Consider the following 18,924-nt stretch of genomic DNA (forward strand, 5'->3'; position numbering starts at 1 on the left):
CAGAATAAGGTAAAAAATCAAAAGGAAAATTTTTAAGAACTGTGGGGTAGGTTTTTTTGGTTTTCTCCATTGGTTTGGGTCTAAGTGATTTGGAAAACACATTTACTTTGAATTTTAGCAAATGCCATATGTCTGTGTTGAGAATAGGGATTTCTAAGGATTAAATTCCAAGTATTTACATAGCTGTGTCTGTATTGTCTTAAAATAGCTAGAAAGTTTCAAGTATATCTCATAGATACCATATTTGCTTAGTATCTAATTTGTATATCTAACATATACTTAACAGTACCTCTGAACAGCTAACTAAGCTGAAGGGACATAGGAATTTTGATCTCTAAATGTAAGCTGTCACGACAATTTGCACCTTCTTTGCTCTCTTCAGCTCCTACCTTCCTCCATATGCTTTTTTTTTTCTTCAGAAAGACCTCAGACAAAATGAAAAATAATCCTACAAAAAAAGTAAAAACTTTGTGCTTTTCTTCATTCCAGTTCAAGAAAGGTACAATAAAATATATGGCCATGAGGTGGTGGGAAGTCGGGAATAGCCTTTTTGGCAGAAGAACAATCTTGAATTGTCTTGCATAGGTTACAAAACCGTACCTAGCTAACAGTGGTTGAATTCTGCCTATCTCTTTTTAGAGGCTTTGGAAATCTTCCCAATATTTTAGTATAATGTACTCTCTCAGGTGTTGACTTTGCCTGGAGTTAGACGTCTAACTGTCTGTTGTGTCCTTGAAAACAGTTCCTTTTTATTTTACTATAAACTTAAAACAAACTCTGTAGAAATCTCCAGGATCCAGGGGTGCTCTTTGTCAAGATGACATAGTTTATATGTACTTTATGAGACTCCTGTTTCCAAGAGCAACTAGGATGTTCTGAGTTATATCAACCTGTGTTTGCATTTGGAGATTTTCATTCACAGATTTATTTTAAGATCGTACACTGCATTGCAAAACATAATTTGCCTTACTCCACCTAATTAAAATTCATCTGATGAATATACAATCTTAGCAACCAAGTTTTTTTAAAGTTGTCTTTTGGATTTTTGACCCCATGGGAAATATTCACGTAGTCTAATGTAGTTGTTCTGAATAACATCCTTGTTAGAAATCTAAGGTAGGCAGAAGTCAGGTGTTTACACTAAACAGAGGGACAGAGGCATTTCCAGAATATTATTCACAGAAGTTAGATGAATTAAAACACTTTGCATAAAGATTTCCTCACCATTTAGCATAACTATTTGCTTTGAATGCTCGCGTTTCCAGGTAATTTGGAAGAAAATTTAGCCAAAGTCTTATTATGTTCAGAGGGATAGTGGTGTAAGCCTCCCTCAGGTTTCTCTGCCTGTGCTTTTATCTAGGGAAGATATTGTGTTTATCAGGTTTTCACACATGCATTGCTGTGCCTCTGGAATACAGTCCCCTGGGTAAAATTATGATGGAGCTGAAATGCCTTGCTCACATAGTGCTCTGGCACTGCCTATAGCCTAATGTGGGAATAGTTTTAGGATTCAAATTCTGGGTGAACCACTGGTCAGGGGGATCCTGTGGTTGTTGGTAAAACTGGAACTGAAAGCACAATCCTACCCAGAAGACATTTTTTTCCCCCTGTCCTTGAACAGCAACAGTGAATTTTATGAACACATGGGACAGTTCTGTGAATTTTAAATTATATCTTCATCTCTCCCCCAGCCATATGCAAAGTACAGGAGTTCTGTGGAAGGAAGAAAATGAGCCCTATATTGAATTCTGAACTGAGGGCAAGGCAGTATTGCTTAACAAATCCATTTTACTTCAAAGAGTCTGGAAGTCATTGTGCCAACCTGTGATTTTTATAAAAGTTTAAGACACTTTCCTACCAAGAAAGGATGTTACGAGCTACTTGAATGGTTATTGATGTTTCACTGAAATGCTAAAATCATGTATTTCTGTATTCATAATTTTACTGATAAAATGCATAGTAATTTAATTTCCCAGATGAGAGTTTTGCATTCCTTTCCAACAGACATGCTTGTAACATGCTAATGGTCAGTCTATATGGCAGAACATCTCACTTTTCAGATAAAGATTTCATATTGTTCCTAGTAAGAAGAAGTATCTAATTTTTTTAATGGTAAAATTTTTTACTGTCCAGTAGTCCAAATATTTGTTATAAAGCTGAGATGAAGGAAGGAGGGTTTCTTCCTTCTCTTTATTTGCAGGGAGATAGGACTGTGAACCAAATACTTGGAAGAGTATATTTTTAGATACTTCTCACTTAATCTCTTCTGTTGGAATAGTCTTATAAAGTATTCAAATATTTCTGGATTCATAGACTTTAATTCAGGTTTACACTTCCAGAGGACTTCTCAGATTGCCAACATAGAGTTACTTTATATTTTCTTTCTTTTTCTGAACTGAAACAAATTACCTAGTTCACTAAAAATGATACTGTTTGTAGGTCCATTCCTCTGAATGAATGTTCAGCTAGTCATGTTGTCTCAGTCATTCTGAAAAGAATTCTGTTACACTGTAATTAAATTAAAAAAATATAATTCATATGCTGTCTCATTATAAGTATATAAAATATAGGACTCCTAAACTCTTCCAGAAGTAAGTAGAAGTGTCACTACAAATTCTTTTTTATGTGTGAAGATTTTACATTAGTCTGTAGCTAAAAAATCAGAAAGAGAATAGAAACTGTGATCACAGAAGAGAACTCAAATAGCATATTAAATCTTGGAAAGAATGTTTCTTTTTTATTGTGTCTAATACTAGTCTGAGAGAAAGAGTGGGATACCTTTATTAAACTAAAATACAGCAGCATTCATCCATAATTCAGAGCTTAATGCCATGATTTCAAAGTGCCACTAAGACTATCTTGAGTATTATTTTAAGCTGTCCTCTAAAGCATGGTGTTAGTAGCAACATTTCTAACTCCATAGTCTTAATAAGAGCTGCTGCCTGCTACAATATCTGATAACTTGCTGTACTCTCAAAACACCCTCAGCAGGCACTTCTCTACAAAACTCACAACGTACTCTTATTTTGTTTTTCTGCCCTTACTAAAACATAAAGTGGTGTAATATTCTACCTCAATTGTTCAGTAGAGAAATCCTTTTGTATCTCTCACTACCATGATGATACCGTAGCCTGGTGAGCAGCTGTTGTTGAAGTTGGGAAATTTCTTAAGAATATTTTTCTCAGAATACACTTGCTCCTTGAAACAGAAGCATTTTTTTTCCAAGATGGTATGTACCTTTTTTAATAAGGCAAGGCTTTCTGATCAGTGAGCAATAGAAGCACAGACCCACTATTCATCTGGCCCATTTAGGGTATTTAAATCGATGAGCCTGGGAACAGATCAACATCTGAGGTGCGTTTATTTCATGAGGTAATGTAGAACCATTTCAACTCATATTTACATTTCAGACTTCCCTTCCCTTCCCTTCCCTTCCCTTCCCTTCCCTTCCCTTCCCTTCCCTTCCCTTCCCTTCCCTTCCCTTCCCTTCCCTTCCCTTCCCTTCCCTTCCCTTCCCTTCCCTTCCCTTCCCTTCCCTTCCCTTCCCTTCCCTTCCCTTCCCTTCCCTTCCCTTCCCTTCCCTTCCCTTCCCTTCCCTTCCCTTCCCTTCCCTTCCCTTCCCTCTTTTGAATTCTTACTGGGGTTTTTTTGTTTGTTTGTTTTGATGCATTTTGTTTGTTGCTTTTCTCCTGGTTTAGAACAAGAAAACATAAAGAACTTTGTAAAACTTCTCTTGGAAGAGAAAACAGGCTCCCAGGCACTCCTGAATGTCACAGTACCTAGAAGAGTAGGGAGAAGGTAGCAAATTGCTAAGGAATCTGCAAAGTATATTTATAGCATGGGTCTGTTAATCATAGCTAGAAGTTTGACTCAAAACATGGTTTAAGCATGAGAATTGCTGAGTAAAATCCTTAAAGTAGAAGATCCTTCTCTATGCTGCAAACACAGGGTCTCTGTAAACATTACTGATATCATCTTCAGTGCACAGTGGTTAATAAGGACAGAAAATGACAAGTGATCACAGGTAATAATTGATGTATTCATCCAGTATTCCACAGAACTGAAAAACTAGCAAGAGGTTAAGACAAAAACTCTTAAGATCTAAGCCTGAGCCTGATGCTTTGCTTTCAAGGCTATTCCTCCTTTTACTATAGTACTGTCCAGCAATATCTTGCTTTGAAGACATGTGTGATGCTTAAATCCAGTCACAAGGTAAAAGGGTATAAAACACAATAAAAGAACTGATACACAAAATGTGCTTTCAGCACCCCAAGAACTAAAGAAACTTTACAAAGTCCAATTCTTTCCAACTTTACTGGCAGAGCACATGATTTACCAAAATATGAGTATTGGTCTAATACCGATACTCAACTGTGACGGACAAAAGACTCTCTAACAATTTAAAGTTAGAAAGGGTATGTTTATTCAGCACTGGGCAGCAGCGTGGGGTAGCCCTCTAATACACACTGCAAAATTACAGGTGGTCACAGAGTCTATTTATTGACAAAAGGTTCAAACAAATACATATTCATAATACCAGCCCCTCCCATCCCCTCTTCCTATGGTAATTAGCTAGAATGGCTATTAAGCATGCGTGGTTGGCTTCTTGAATTAAGTCTGGGGTCGTTTTTGTGGGGAGGGGTCTTAAAAGGAGAAAGTAAGGTGAGTCTTCCTCGCCCTGACCTTTTCTATTAATGACAATACAAATGGTTTTTGGGGCAACTCCAGTTTTGCAAAGAATGAGTTTCTGGTTGCAATTGTTCGTTCTTTGGACCTAACTACTAGTTTCATCCTTTCCCATTGCAAGCACAGCTAAGCAAACATAAATTGACAGGCAATCAATTATCTAAGTTTCAGGTAACTATCTCAAGCCCAGTTTCTTCTAACTTTTAACTAAAATCCTAACTTCTTTAAGATTCGTGTTTCACACAGACTCTGTTTCTAGCCCTTTAAGTTTTAAGAAGGAGTCAAAACAGATATTTGTTAATTTGGATGAACTTTGACTTGAGTGTTGTTTAAAAAAATATAGAGTTACATTCTCTGTTAGACAAAGCACATACAAGTTAAGTGACTCTCTAAAGGATGTGCAATATATTTGTGACATAGGCAGGAACTGGAACTACCTGATTTTCAGAACTAATCTGTAAGCAATAAATAAGCTCTTAATATCTAAGTTTTAAGCCAAGACTTCATCTTCTTGTCAGAAGTGACACTATATATTGTTAAATTTTCCCTAACTTGACTGCTGGTTGTTCTCTTTAAGGAGGGCCTCAGAAGTGTTATTTCAGGTCCCACCTGGTTTAAAATCTAAGAAGAATTGGCAGGATTACTTTTTTTCCCACTTGTCATGTCCTTCTACCTAGTAGAATAATATTCTACTTACAGGGATGATAGCTTTTAGCTCAGTGTTATGCTATCACCAGTACCTGTCTACTTCTCCTTACCTTGCTAGAAAGCCAAGTCCCCAAAACACCCCTGACTTGCTGGTGAACTGTTTTTTACTTTTGTAAAACCTTTTTAGGCTTAGTGAAACTCCTTCACATCGACATTCATCAACTTCTGTTTCCCCTTCCTTATCACAACATGTTTTTTTTCTGAACCTGTAAGTGTGTCTTTAAAAGATCCAATCTCCTTGAAATGAAGCAGGGCAGGGGAAGGGGGCATGGGGATGTGTACCCACCAATGACAAAACAACTAACTTGTTTTCTCTGGCTTTTAGCTACAAGTTGAGACTTTAGCTTCATTTTTATCTCATTGGATGCTTTGGCATGAAGCATCCAAAATCTAGATTGCTGGACTTATTCATGGCATTTCAAAGAGAGCATCATTTGGTCCATACATTAGCAAGCAGGCAAGTAATTAATAATAACACACGTGGAAGCAAATGAATGTTTTGCTTGTTGAAAGAGAATGAGAAAGTCAGACAAAGGCCTGGGCTCTATGTCCTTGCCCTCCACAGCAGCAGAAGAAATAATGTTATGAATAGCATTTAACTTGAATTTGTAGCAAACTGCTGCTTTTATCATAAACAATTGCCAGATGGTATACATTATCTTCCTTTTTTCTCTTTTCACAAAAGCAGCATTAATTGCAGAGCAGCCCAGGGCTCCACTCAGCTCATCAGTGTGATAACACTTCATGACCCTGATTAGCCGTCAGTCTACTCAATTAAAAAGATCATTTAGACATTCACCCAATCATTTGCCTATCGAGCCACCTGGGCCTCAACCAGGGGCTCCATTTTTAACATTCTCCTGCCCTCTCTCATCTCGCCTAGCTTTTTTACATATCTCCAAAAGACGTAATTGAATTAAATAAAGCGTCTCAGGGGCAGCTGCAACATCTGCTGTTTGTGGTATGTCAAGCCTTCAGCATTAAAAACAGTTACATATGCTCCAAATTAGCAGGTCGCAGAGATGAAACAGTCGATGATAGTGTTTTTGTGCCAGCGTGAGAAGCAGCTCACAGCTGTGTGCAATTTACAATTAAAGGCTTTATCAGAGCTCAATTGTACTAGTGAATCAAGTGGTGAGAGGTCAGTTAGTGAATTAGACCAATTAGAGCTTGTACAGTTAAATTATCTGTCTTATTACCTACTGATAAACAGCCTTGTCATATCTTTACTCAGATGATGAAGCTTGGAAGTGTTTTATGAGGTGATACTGTACTTTTGTGTGTGTGTAATGGAACTCGGTAGCTCAGCAAAGTTGCTCTGATGCAACAAGCACGCAGTCTTAAACTGGAGAGGGAAAAAAATCCCCAAACACCTGCAGTTAGAACCTTAAAGTAAAATTAAGTTAGAACAAGAGTTAAGATTACACATGTTGGCTGTGTTTCAATATGTATTTTTCTGCTTGGCAAAATATAAATTCGTGAAGTTAACAGTGGGAAGTGTTACACTTTTGATTTCTCAGGTCTGTCTTTTTTAATTACTGTCTTTCCCTCTCTCACTCCCACTCTGAAAGACGGATGAGGGACAAAAGAGACAGTCTAATAAAACCAGGCTCTGATTTTTATACCGTAAAATAATGCAGTAATAATGGACAAAGAGAGAAACTGCTGCTTCTTAATCTCAGGATTTACATGGTTCTGTAAGGATCACCCATAAGCCTGGACAGAGCTGAATCTAGATGGGTGAACTGAACAAAGGTGGGTCACTGAAACCTTTCCAGAAGTCTTATGCATAGATGTGTCAGTTTATATCTGAATCTTATTGCCATGTCACCCTAATCTGTGAATGAGACATGACCTGCACCAGCTACAGCAATGCCAAATTTAGAGCCATCTGGCCCTAAGAATAAGGAATTTGCTGTCTGGGGCCAATTTGCTATTTGGGGGGGAAGGTGGGTGCCATAGAGGAATAGGGAGTAGAGGGATTAGGATTAAAGTTTATGGCAATTTGAAAGCTTTGCCTGTCAAATTCTGCCTTTCTAAGGCAATAGTAACTAAGGACCAGAGGCATCAGAAATCTTTCCTTGCAAAGGACTATCTGTGCTTTGCTCTTGAAAATGAAGCAAAGCTCATACCTTTCTTTTAATCGGTCACTGATAACATGCTGATGCCATTCTTTTTTTAGAGAAAATCCTAGAGATCAGCTCATATGCTCAAATCACTTCTCTACAGAAGGCAATCAATGATGTATTAGGCCATAGGAATGGACTAAAAATATATCTGCTTCTATAACCAATAGTCAGGGAATTTGGTTTAAAGAAGGATTGAGCCCACTGCCAAAGGTGTGTTTCAGTCTTTCACATCATCTTGTCATTGGATAAAAGGCACAAAAGTTATCCCCCCATAAATCAGTGTTCGGTATCATAATTGCTTTCATTCTTCACAGTAGGAAAGGAAAGGAAGGTGAACAAGCTGGCTCATAGGCCATCAGACAGTGGAACAGCTGTCACACACAGGGTTAAATCTCTGTGAGCAAAGGAGGTTGTTTTACTTCAAGGTCTGCGACCAGACCATTTTCTAATTAACTCTTCTAAGCTGTGTGGAACTGAACTGTTTAGGAATGTTCAGATCCAAGTGTAAACTGACATTAAATGCTAGCCCCTTATTAAGGGGAGATTTTGAGGGGTTGGAGTTGTGCTTTCATTCCACCATAAAATCTTCTTGGTGAAAACATATGTCTTTTGGTTGGGTTTAATGCATTACTTCTCTGTATTCAGGCATACAGAATTTCCAAAATGAGGAGGGAAAGTTTCAAGCAGATATCTTGAGATGTCTTATTAAATATCATGATTGAAATAAATTGAGAAGGTTGCAATGCTGTCAATGAGGGGTCTCCAACTGCTTTGCACCAGTGAACAATGTTGGCTAATTTTCCACAGGTGTTGGACTTGTATTTAAAGAAATTCTAATCAGAATCAAAATGGCCCTCTTTGAAACAGCAGACTTAACATTTTAGTGTTTTTCTGAAGTGCATTGATCTCTTTGCCAAGCTTCAATGGTTTAAAAAAGCAATTGGAAGAAATAGAAGTATATGAACTCATGGATTAAAAAAAGAAAGAAAAAATACAATTTTAAGTGTAAATTAATACATTTTTCCACACTTTTGCCCTTCTAAGGAGAAGAGGGTATTTAGTTCATTCCTCAAGTGGAAGTGAGAAACATGGTCTAAGTAGTCTCAAAACTGCTGAGAATTGAATATACACTGAACACTTGGCCAGGACTCTGATCTCTCCTGTAGTGCACGTGCTGCTGGCAGTTATTGAAAATCATCCTCTCCTCCTGTTGCATTCTTCCAACTTCTGAGTGACATTTGCCCTTGAGAAGGCCAAAATGAAATTCAATTCCCAGATATCAAGATTTTCTATTTTTAAATACTAAACTGTATATAATTTCAGCAAACACTGAAATTATGACTTACAATTGATTTTATTGGGGTTTTTTTCTTGCCTTCATTGTATTACAGTTGATAAATCACTCCAGTCCCACTTTTAAAAGACATAGGAGTTTCTGTAGCTTTCCAAAAGTGATTTTGAATTTTAAGTGTCTGTAGCTTTCCAATAGAGGTTAACTCCCCGGATAAATAGTTCACTGTTATTCATAAATGTGACATTATTTACATAATTCAGTCAATCTAAAATAGGGAAAAAGCAGAAAAGTTGTTTACAAGCTAAACTATTGCGATAACAAGACCATATTATGTTAACAGAATGATTTACTGGAAATTCTATTCTAAGTACAAAATCAGTTTATGAAGAATACAAGATCTAAAAAGAGACACACTCGGTTATCAGTGAATGATAATTACTCTTTATCATCTGTTTGCTGAGAAAACAGGAGCAGTTAGGTCATTGCATCTCTTACTGTACTTATTAACCTCAACTTGCAAGCCAAACTCTACAACACAAGATACTGAAGTTAATCATGGGCTTGAAAACCTTGCTAGATGGGGCACTGTCAAGATAATAATCTTTTGATATTTAGTTTTCTGCTTTATTACTAGTTTCAGCTCAAATATTTAAAAATAAATGTTGACCACTTTATTTTTTTCCCTGAATTTAATTTTTTGCTTTCTGCTTTTCTTACTTACATAATACATTAACTTGGCTTAGTTCAGCTGTCTTCCTTATTGTAGAAAGCTCTGTTTTTCCCAGGCCGTGACATGAGTCTGTTTACCTGAAAGAACCAGTGAGAGTGCCCTTTTCTTCCTGGTTGATGAGTTAGGTAGCATCTGCTATTGCAGCATGACCTCTTTGCCTATCCTGTGCCATAGCCACAGGACTCAGTTTAGTTATAAGGAAAATATATTTTTTACAGTGAGGGACGCAAAATATTGGAACAGATTTCCCAGGTGGTAGATGCCCCATGCCTGGAAACATCCAAGGTCAGGTAGGACACAACTCTGAGTAACCTGGTATAGGTGAAGATGTCCCTGCCAGTCTCAAACTATTCCATGATTAAAACTGATCTGAATTGCGCATGAGTTGCAGCGACTTTTCTTGCAGTCTGGGCATCTCCCATCTGTGCACTGAGCCATGCCCTTCTCGAGAGTGGGTTAAAGAAACTGGCTTGGATCAACTGGACATTTAAAAACTACTGTAGAAGGAAAAATATAGATGTTTGAATCATGAATATAAATGTTTGAAGAACTGGAGCACATATTGCCTAGTGGCATTTGTCTCATAAGAACAAATCACCCACCCAAGAAGTTCTGCTTAGACACTTGCAGTAGTCATCTTAGGTTTTACACATACTGTGAGTGTTTTTTAAAAATCTCTGTTCAGCCCTTTTCCAAACAGCACTACCACAAAGATCATTTGAAAATTAGGTAATAAAAATTTCAATAATATAAGACATTGAAGTAATATGGTTCTAGTACATGTATTTCTCTGAAATAGTAAACTGCGACATAACAATTTGGGTTTCAAGTTCACTTTTAACCATTATACTTTGGTAAAAGTAGATCTTCCTTAAACCACAATTGTACCTTTGTCCTCTTCCTCACACAGTCTCCAGATATTCTTTTCTCTGATATAGAACTATTTTAGTTTATATAGTAAATCTGAGTTGCCTGAGGTGATGTGAGGGCAAAGTCTGTCTCCATTCCCTAAAAGCAGTGACTATGGCTATGAACAGCTTTCTTTTCAAGAAAGTCATAGTGATTTTTTTTGTTGATTGTCCACTCTACACTATTTTCCTGCCTTGTCTTAGCTATTAATATAGAAGTGGATAAATCACCACAATTTACAATTCAGTTCAACTAACATTTTCATTGCTTGATTTAAGACCCAGGCCTCAGTTTTTGCTGTTTTGCTGTCAAAGGGCATTTCACCTGCCCCTGCACAAGACACAGGGTGATCAGACAGAAGCAAGAGCCGCAGTTATGCCAAAGTCATTATTGCCAGTGGTGGATTTCTTGGTAAGCACTTTGAAATAGTTGGCTGGTGGTTGATTCCAGAGGTCTGACAAAACAGTGAGCTTTTTAGTTAAATGTACCAAGAGCAGCATTTCTAAACTGTGTCACTGGTACAATAAAACAAGTAGATATCATATGCTTCTCTTGACTTAGAAGAAGCATTACTTCTTGGTTATCTTTGTGCCTCTACTTATTCATTAAAAAAATACAGAGTACATCAGCTGCCTGCCCTACATCAGTCCCATCAAAGCGATCTGCATTAGCTGAAATAGTTTAGTAAAGGTGTGAAAATAAGGGAGTTGGTTAAAAATTTCACAGCTTTATTGTATTTCTGATTTGCAAATGTCTAACTTTCAACCTTCACATTTCTCTCTTTTTCCCCTGCTCATTACATAACAGGTGCATCAGAAGGTTTATTAGAGTTTATTAATTTATTAGAGCAAGTTGCAGGCCCCAGAGTAAGTAAATCAATAGGTTAAATCCTCTGACTACTGGATAGATGACAGGGAATAATTTAACCATACATTTGTAAAGTTCATCTGAATATACTAAATATAGTGTGTTCTTTCCTGCCAGTCTTTTACTTCAACTTGACACCCTGTTCAGCCATTAAAAATCAAAATCAATCAAAAGAGATCTTTGGGATTATTTCATACTTTTTTGATCTAATACTTCTCTTAGAATGCTTCAATTATTTTAATTCTTTAAAAATCATAAGTATTCAGCACTCTTTACTGCATTTACTCTCACAGTGAAAAACTTCAAATTGTATAATGATTTTTTCACCCTAGTTATTTGCTTGAGAAGGAAATCTGCAACTTTCTGTGTTAATTTAGATAAATATGGGGTTTGGGTTTTTTTTTTTTTCTTTTATAGCCACTATACCAGACCTTCATATTGCTCATGAAAGTTTAATTCTTGATCCATTATTATTTTTACTCTGTGTTAATAATGTATTAGATGTGCTTATTGCCTATCTGTGGATGTATAGATGGGTACACTTTGGTTAGACCAGCCAGGAGTGTTGCTGAGATCACCCTCACTCCAAACGGATTCTAATGCTTATTGGTTTCATGTTTTAAGAAAAATGAGTCAGTGCATGGAGGAATTTTATTCAAGATGTACTTATTAGATATGTTGCCTCAGTGAAGGTTATAGTTTCAGTATTGATCAAACCACTCTCCCCTGGTGTACAGATGATTAATTCCCTATTAACTCCTAAGAGAAGACTAACCTAAAGTGTACATTTTAACTAGTGTTACTGCTTCCTCCAAAGTGCACACAACCCCTCCTTATTGAAAGTAACTCCCCAAATGCCTTTTGTGTGCCTATTACCTGCTTACCTTGACATATTATTTCTATTCATATAATTCTTTTTCCTGATTTTGTCAAATAATTCTACTTTGTCTTTGCTGTAAATTATACCGGACATTTTATATATCTCTTCTTATAGTAGTGTGTTTAGAGCTGATTTCAAAAGCCAGTCAAAGTTTTTAAAAATTGTGATGTGGAAAATTTTGCTGACATTAGAAGTTTCTGTCTTTCTGACAGCTAGTAATTAGTAGCCAATGAGAGTAACATGCGTATAAATATAACACGTTCTTGCACTGACCAAGTCTAACTTGTGAACCTGTGTGGATTTCTAAAGCAAAGTATCTTGAGTGATGGCTATTCTGAGACCCTCTCTGTTTCACCTGTTTGTTTGTATATGAGGCCTAGAGGATAACCTGTTCTCCAGCCAAGTGATTTCATGTAACATGTGAAATGTTACAGTAGTGGCCTGAGTACCATCACCAGAAAACTTTGTCACGAAGATCTCTATCAGGAGATGGAGAGGCTCATGATTCTAAGTGGTCTCAGTGATTTTGTCTTGCTAAGGGAGTGACAGAGTGGAAAAGCTGGGATTGTAAGCTTTTTGCACATGGTTTATGTATGTATGGGAACATTCAGAATGGTTGTGGCTTCATCCTTCTGTAGCATAGGAAGAATAAACCCTCAAGTTTAACCATGTGAAACCCCAAAGTCAAACCATAAAGACCAATTCTTTCAGCTGCAGGCACGTTTCCCAACTGCTCTCCAGTTTGTCACACATCAGCTGATGCCTGTGAAACTGTTTCTGCAAGATGTGTGTTTAGAAGAACTCGATCATATGAGTTAAACTCTAACACAATATTCAACATTATTAATGATATGATTAAAATACTGCCAGTCTCTCTAATACTTAGTTTTTAATTACTTCTCTAAAAGGTATCTAAACTTGACATAATTTCTGTAATATTGGGCATGAACCAGTCTTCACAAATTATTGTTATCTGTGAACCTTACAAGCACAGAGTTTTGTATTTTCTTGCAGAGCATGAATGAAGCTGTGGGTTAGAGTGAACCTATTACTCATCACTGTGACATCTCATGGGATGCCGACACATCAAACATTAGGCTAATTACTAAGTCAAGACTCATTCTGTGAACATTTTTTAAGGGTCCCAGCTAGTCTCACAAACTAGGTTTTTTGAGGATATCAAAGGATTGGTGCACATTGCAGCAAGAATTAAATAATTTCAAATTGAGATAGATTTACAGTGACATTAGACAAGTAGGGAAGAGAACCCTTTTCCTTTAAATTTTACGTTTTAAATTTTTCAGTATCCCCCTTTTTTGACAAGTTGCTTACTGTATGTTACTGTTTTAAAATGTTGGAGCTGAATAGTATAGGAAGTTTTAGGTAAAGTGGAAGTTTAGTTCTCCAGTTGGCAAAGATCCTAACTTGTGTGTTCAGTATTTTCAGTTGTGAAGTAAAATTAAGGAAAGTCTACCTCCAATGAAAAACATTTTGAACAGTGCCAGTTTCTTTTATTCAGAAATCTATTAACACAAGAAGTTTAGACTAGTTTCATAATCCATGACAAATAAATTGGGGGATGCAATGATAATGCTTACTGATTTTGAATAGCATCTGTGTCCTGAATATTGTTTTCTGCTTTTATCCAAATATTTTCTGCAAATAAAAAGAATTTGGATAGTTTAAAAACATTTCAAATTAACTTAAGGCATTCAGATTTTCTTGATTTGACAACACTACTGTGTTTTTTGGTGTTCTGAACATAACCTTAAAAAGCAGGTTTCTAGGGCAAAAAATTGACATTTTGAATTTCAGATAAACTTCCTGAAATATTCCATGATGTTTGCTTTGAACATTTTAGGTTGACAGTCATATTTGACATACTGTGAACATAAAAGATAGAAAATCAGTATTAAAGGACAATATAAGTTGAAAAAAGGTGATACATGAAATTGTTTGTAATATATTTTTATATATATATTTCACAATTCATTAATTTATTTCTCATTTTAATGGTAGGAAAAACCCTAAAACATCTTTGAAGTCTGCTTATGCATGGTTTAAACTCTTCTTTTCTCCTGAAGTGTATATGTGATTTTTAAACAGAAAAAACCCAAATATATATATATAATACATATATAAAATTTCCATAATTAGAAAGGCTATTCATGGTAGTCACATGTTCACTGCCTTACTTGCAATACAGCTTAGAGAATCCTTTTTTTTTTTAACAGAAGTCATCTTGCTCCCTGTCTAGTACGTGCAATAGAAGAAGGCCTCAAGCCTGGTCACTAACTGTGGTTTCCTGCCTTAACATGCACAATTAACAGATGAAGGACTATAGAGGGTGCATTCCCACCTATCTCCCCTAGTATCTACTTTTGGAGATGTCTGGCCACTGTTTTGTTTAATCTCTTCTTGAATATGTTGTTTCCTCCAACTCTGTCTTTGGCAGGCAGTTACATAATCAATTCCCTTTGCATAAAGAACTTTCTTGTTTTAATCCAAGTTGAAATGAATTTCAGCAGAAACCTCTATGTCTAGGTGGTTATTCTGTCTCATTTTCAAGACAGCTGCACCATGCCCTCAGTAGTTTAACTTGTTCTTCTCTTACTTTTTCTGACTCTGCTATCCTGCAGATATCTGGAGTGCTGTATGCAGTTGATAGTGACAGAAGTATATTTCATGTTCATTCTCTGTTATATTCCTGTTGATGTCCAGCATTTCATTGTTGGATTTTCTTTTTGGAATCTCTTGGACTTTGAGCTAGTGCTTATAGGGTATGATGGTTTGTGATGGTTCTGAAATCTCTCTTTTCTGAGTGGAACATCTCCAATAAAAAGTTTTCATGTTTTCCATGTACATGGTTTTCATATATCCAAAGCAGAGGGCTTGAAGAAGTTAAAATATAGAACTCTCTCATAAGGAAAATCTACTGATTTCAAGGCAGATTTCAACAGTCTATTTGAAGGGGTGTTTAGAAAGAAAGTAAAGCTGCACCCTCTGTAAATAACAGTTCCATCTATGAAAGGGTACTATTTAGATAGATAATATATCAGAGTATCTATACATATAAGGCTTTTCTTTGTGGAGCTTGCAAAAATTATTTGACATTTTATCCTATCAAATTTTCAGTGTACTAATACAGAAGCCTTCTATTTGCCTTTTGTGCAGGATGAATGGCTCTTGCTGTAGCCACATTACATCATAATACAGCATTTGGTCAATGATTGGTGTTTTTAAACTGCAGGATCAGTTCAATGCAAATATCACAGAATAATTGCTTAACCTATCTTCCCCTTGTTCAAAGCTCTTCAGTGTTAAGTATAAAATGAGCCAGGGTTAAGATTTCTGCCAAATCAATAAAACCAAAGGATTTGTGACCAAAGCCTTAATTGTCTTAACAAGAGCATGTATGCCTCTCAAACTAATGAATCATCAAGTATTATTGGCTTCTTTTCCCTTAAGCCTTTTGAATAATGCAGATTTTTAAATAGAAGGGTAAATGTTATGTGTGTTAACAGTTTTACAAATTAGCTGTGATTCTGTACTTTGGACTATGACACTCATTACTGGACTTGTGTCCTGCCATTTCCATTTGTCTGTCAATAATGTGTCAAGATCAATTGATTCTGCATTTTTTGGGGGTTGTAGTTTGGGTTTTTTTTAATATCTTCAATGTGTACTATCCAAGAGGTTAAGTCAGAATTACTAATCACATCCATCAAATAGAAAAGCAGATCTTTGTTAATACTGATTCCAGACACTTGGACAGTGTCAGTGTCAGTTTACTCAGAAGTAGTGCAAAACCTGTGAGCTGGGGTAAACATTTGTGTGCCTGAGATTATTGTAAGAGCACCTATGTTGTGAGGAAGTTGGTTCTCAAAAAAAGTCATGACCTTCATGCTCAGAAAACTGTATTCACATACACAAAAGTGGTATATAAGGACTGGAAGTGATTCTTCTGCTTGCTGGTAAGCTGTAAAAGAGGAAAAAGAAGTGAAAATAATTTACAATTAAAAAAGGGTGCAAATATTTTCCAAAATTGACAATGGGGGTGATGGCATGTTTCTTCTACATGGCATTTTCATTTACAACTTTCATTTTTCTGGCTTAATTTAAAAATGCAACCATACCTTTTTTCTTTTAAAAAGTGCTTAATGTCATTTAGTACTTTCTGTGTTAGAGTAAAATAATGGATTTTTATGCTTTGATAAGTCAAAGACTAGGCAAGGGTCTTAATGTGTACCCTTGCCTTAAAGAAGCCTTCTCTTCTGAAAATTGCTCAAAAGTGTTTGCTTTATGAATGCTAGTTCTTACATTATATCAAAATGTGTGCTACAGTCTTCAGCAAAGTATTTAAAACTATGAGCAGTACCTCTAAAGCACATACTCAGCACTGCTTAGGCTGCACCTTGAGTACTGTGTCCACTTCTGGAACCCCAATTTAGGAATAATGTTGAGATGCTCAAACATGTCTGGTGAAGGGCAGCAGGGCTGGTGAACAGTCTGAAGAAAATCCAGAGCATTCACAAGAAGCGTGACCTGAAGGATATGGAGACAACAAACCCAGCATGTGAAAAATGCTTAGGCTAAGATCTTGGCACTACAGTTAGCTTCCTAAGCGCAGTGAAATTTAAGAAAGTTTAGGTGATTTTAAGTAAGAGATGATCCACCAGATTTACAAAGAGCACAAACATTATGTGGGAGGAAATCACTGTTTCTAACACAGCAACTTAGAATTTTAATAGATTTTCTTCCTAATCCACATGTCTCTTGTGAAAATATAGGTGTGAGAATATGTTCACTTATTTGTGCAAACAAGTAATTTTCAGGTAAATGGTAGCTTTGGTAAATCTACCCAAACTTTATTAATGCAAGACTTATATCCTTTTTCTCTGATATTGGTAGAACTGTTCTGACTAATACGCTAGAAAGTAAGGTCATCTTCTGGTGTTTATTGACATGAATAATGTCATTGCTTTCACTGAGGGGCTTTGCGCAAGTATCATTCCTCAATTTATAGTGTAAGTTTAAACAAGTAGCAGTAATCCCAACTGAAATTCCAAATGCAATTAACATTATACATAGTTTGAAACACTAATTATGTCTAGTTTTTATTTTATCAACTGCTGATATTCAAAGCTCGTAAAGGTCTCATCCTGCCATAAACTGTTCATGCTTAATTCTTTTCAGTGTCTCCCAGACACATTCACTCCCAGATAGGTGCTACATAATCAAGCAGATTCCTTACCAGATCATTAGTTCACAGTAAAATGTCATCTAACAACTCACAGTGGTACAATCCAGAGATGGCAAAGGTTATTCATTATTTGTCCAGCTCTGCAGGACACCAGACAATGTGAGACAATCTAAGCTGGCACTAGAAATATATATAGGAACTTCTCTAAAAGTGCAGGCTAGCTTCCTATTATTTATTGAAGAATATTGCAGAGAGCAAGCCTGCAAAATTGCAAGGTATTTGCAGAACTAAGAAATTTATAAAGAACTTTGCTAAAATACCATTGCTAGAGTAAGGAAAGACATAACCTCCTAATCATAAATAAACCATGAAGGTCATGGTCAACACACAGATGACAGAATGCAACTGAAGGACCACTTCATTCAACTCAGCCTCAGGCACTGGAGAAAAATTGTACTTAAGTATACTGATATGTCAGAAGGCAATAAAGAACCAGAAATACCATCAACTTCAGGATGACAGTCACAGAAACCTGAACTCTAAGAGCATTGATCTTATGTGTAAAGGCAAGAAGAAAATTATTGCAGTTGACAGAAACTGTGGATTTGAAAGACAAATCTTAATCCTAAATCACAAATAATGAAGCTAATAGTGTTTGTGGGAAACGCACTGTACATACATACCACATCATTGAGTACATAACACCAGTATGAAAGTTCAAGAATAAACCAAAAATAATCTGACAGCAGAGTTTAATAAAAGATTTGATGTGAGTTATATTCTTTCAAAGAGAAAAGTGAAATATTTAAAAGAGAATAGTTTGAACTGTTGAATAGCATCCAGATTGTTGTACCTCTGAAAGTGCTATTGCCAGTCCCGCTAAAACAATCCTCTAAAAGGGGTTAAAAAACATCTATTTTCAAAATCATTGCACTACTTGTGTATTAATCTCAGAACAACAACCAAAGGAGGAAAAAAAAACTATTCCCTACTGTGACAGTGAGCCTAAATTTTCACTCCCTGATAACCATTATATTTACAGCAGGACAGTATGTCCTCATATGCCTAAAGCAAAGATCTTTGCAATTCCTGCATGCAATAACCAGAGTATTTATCTCCCAGTCAATTTTTCTTATATTTCCTGCAGTGAGACATATGCAATCTTTGATTTGACAACACAAATAAAGTGAGCATTTAGGAAAATTTACAAGCCAGTAAACACAGTTCAGAATTTATTTTTTTTAATGAGTGCATCAAACTATAACATCATAATTTTCAAACACTGATTATTAATTGGACTTTAGGGTCTACCTATTTCCTCTCTACATTTTAATGAATTTAGATAGATAAAAATAATGCTTTAATTCTATGCAGTTCATGCAGTCACAATTTCAACATCAGAATTTTATGCCTCAAAAATATAGAGATTCTGTACATGTGGAGAAAAATGAAAAGTATGAGCTTTAACTACATATTTTGTCTTAGTTATAAATTTTAAAAATATTAATTTTTTGTGGG

This window comes from Catharus ustulatus, chromosome 1, assembly GCF_009819885.2.
Source record: "Catharus ustulatus isolate bCatUst1 chromosome 1, bCatUst1.pri.v2, whole genome shotgun sequence".
NCBI lineage: Eukaryota > Metazoa > Chordata > Aves > Passeriformes > Turdidae > Catharus > Catharus ustulatus.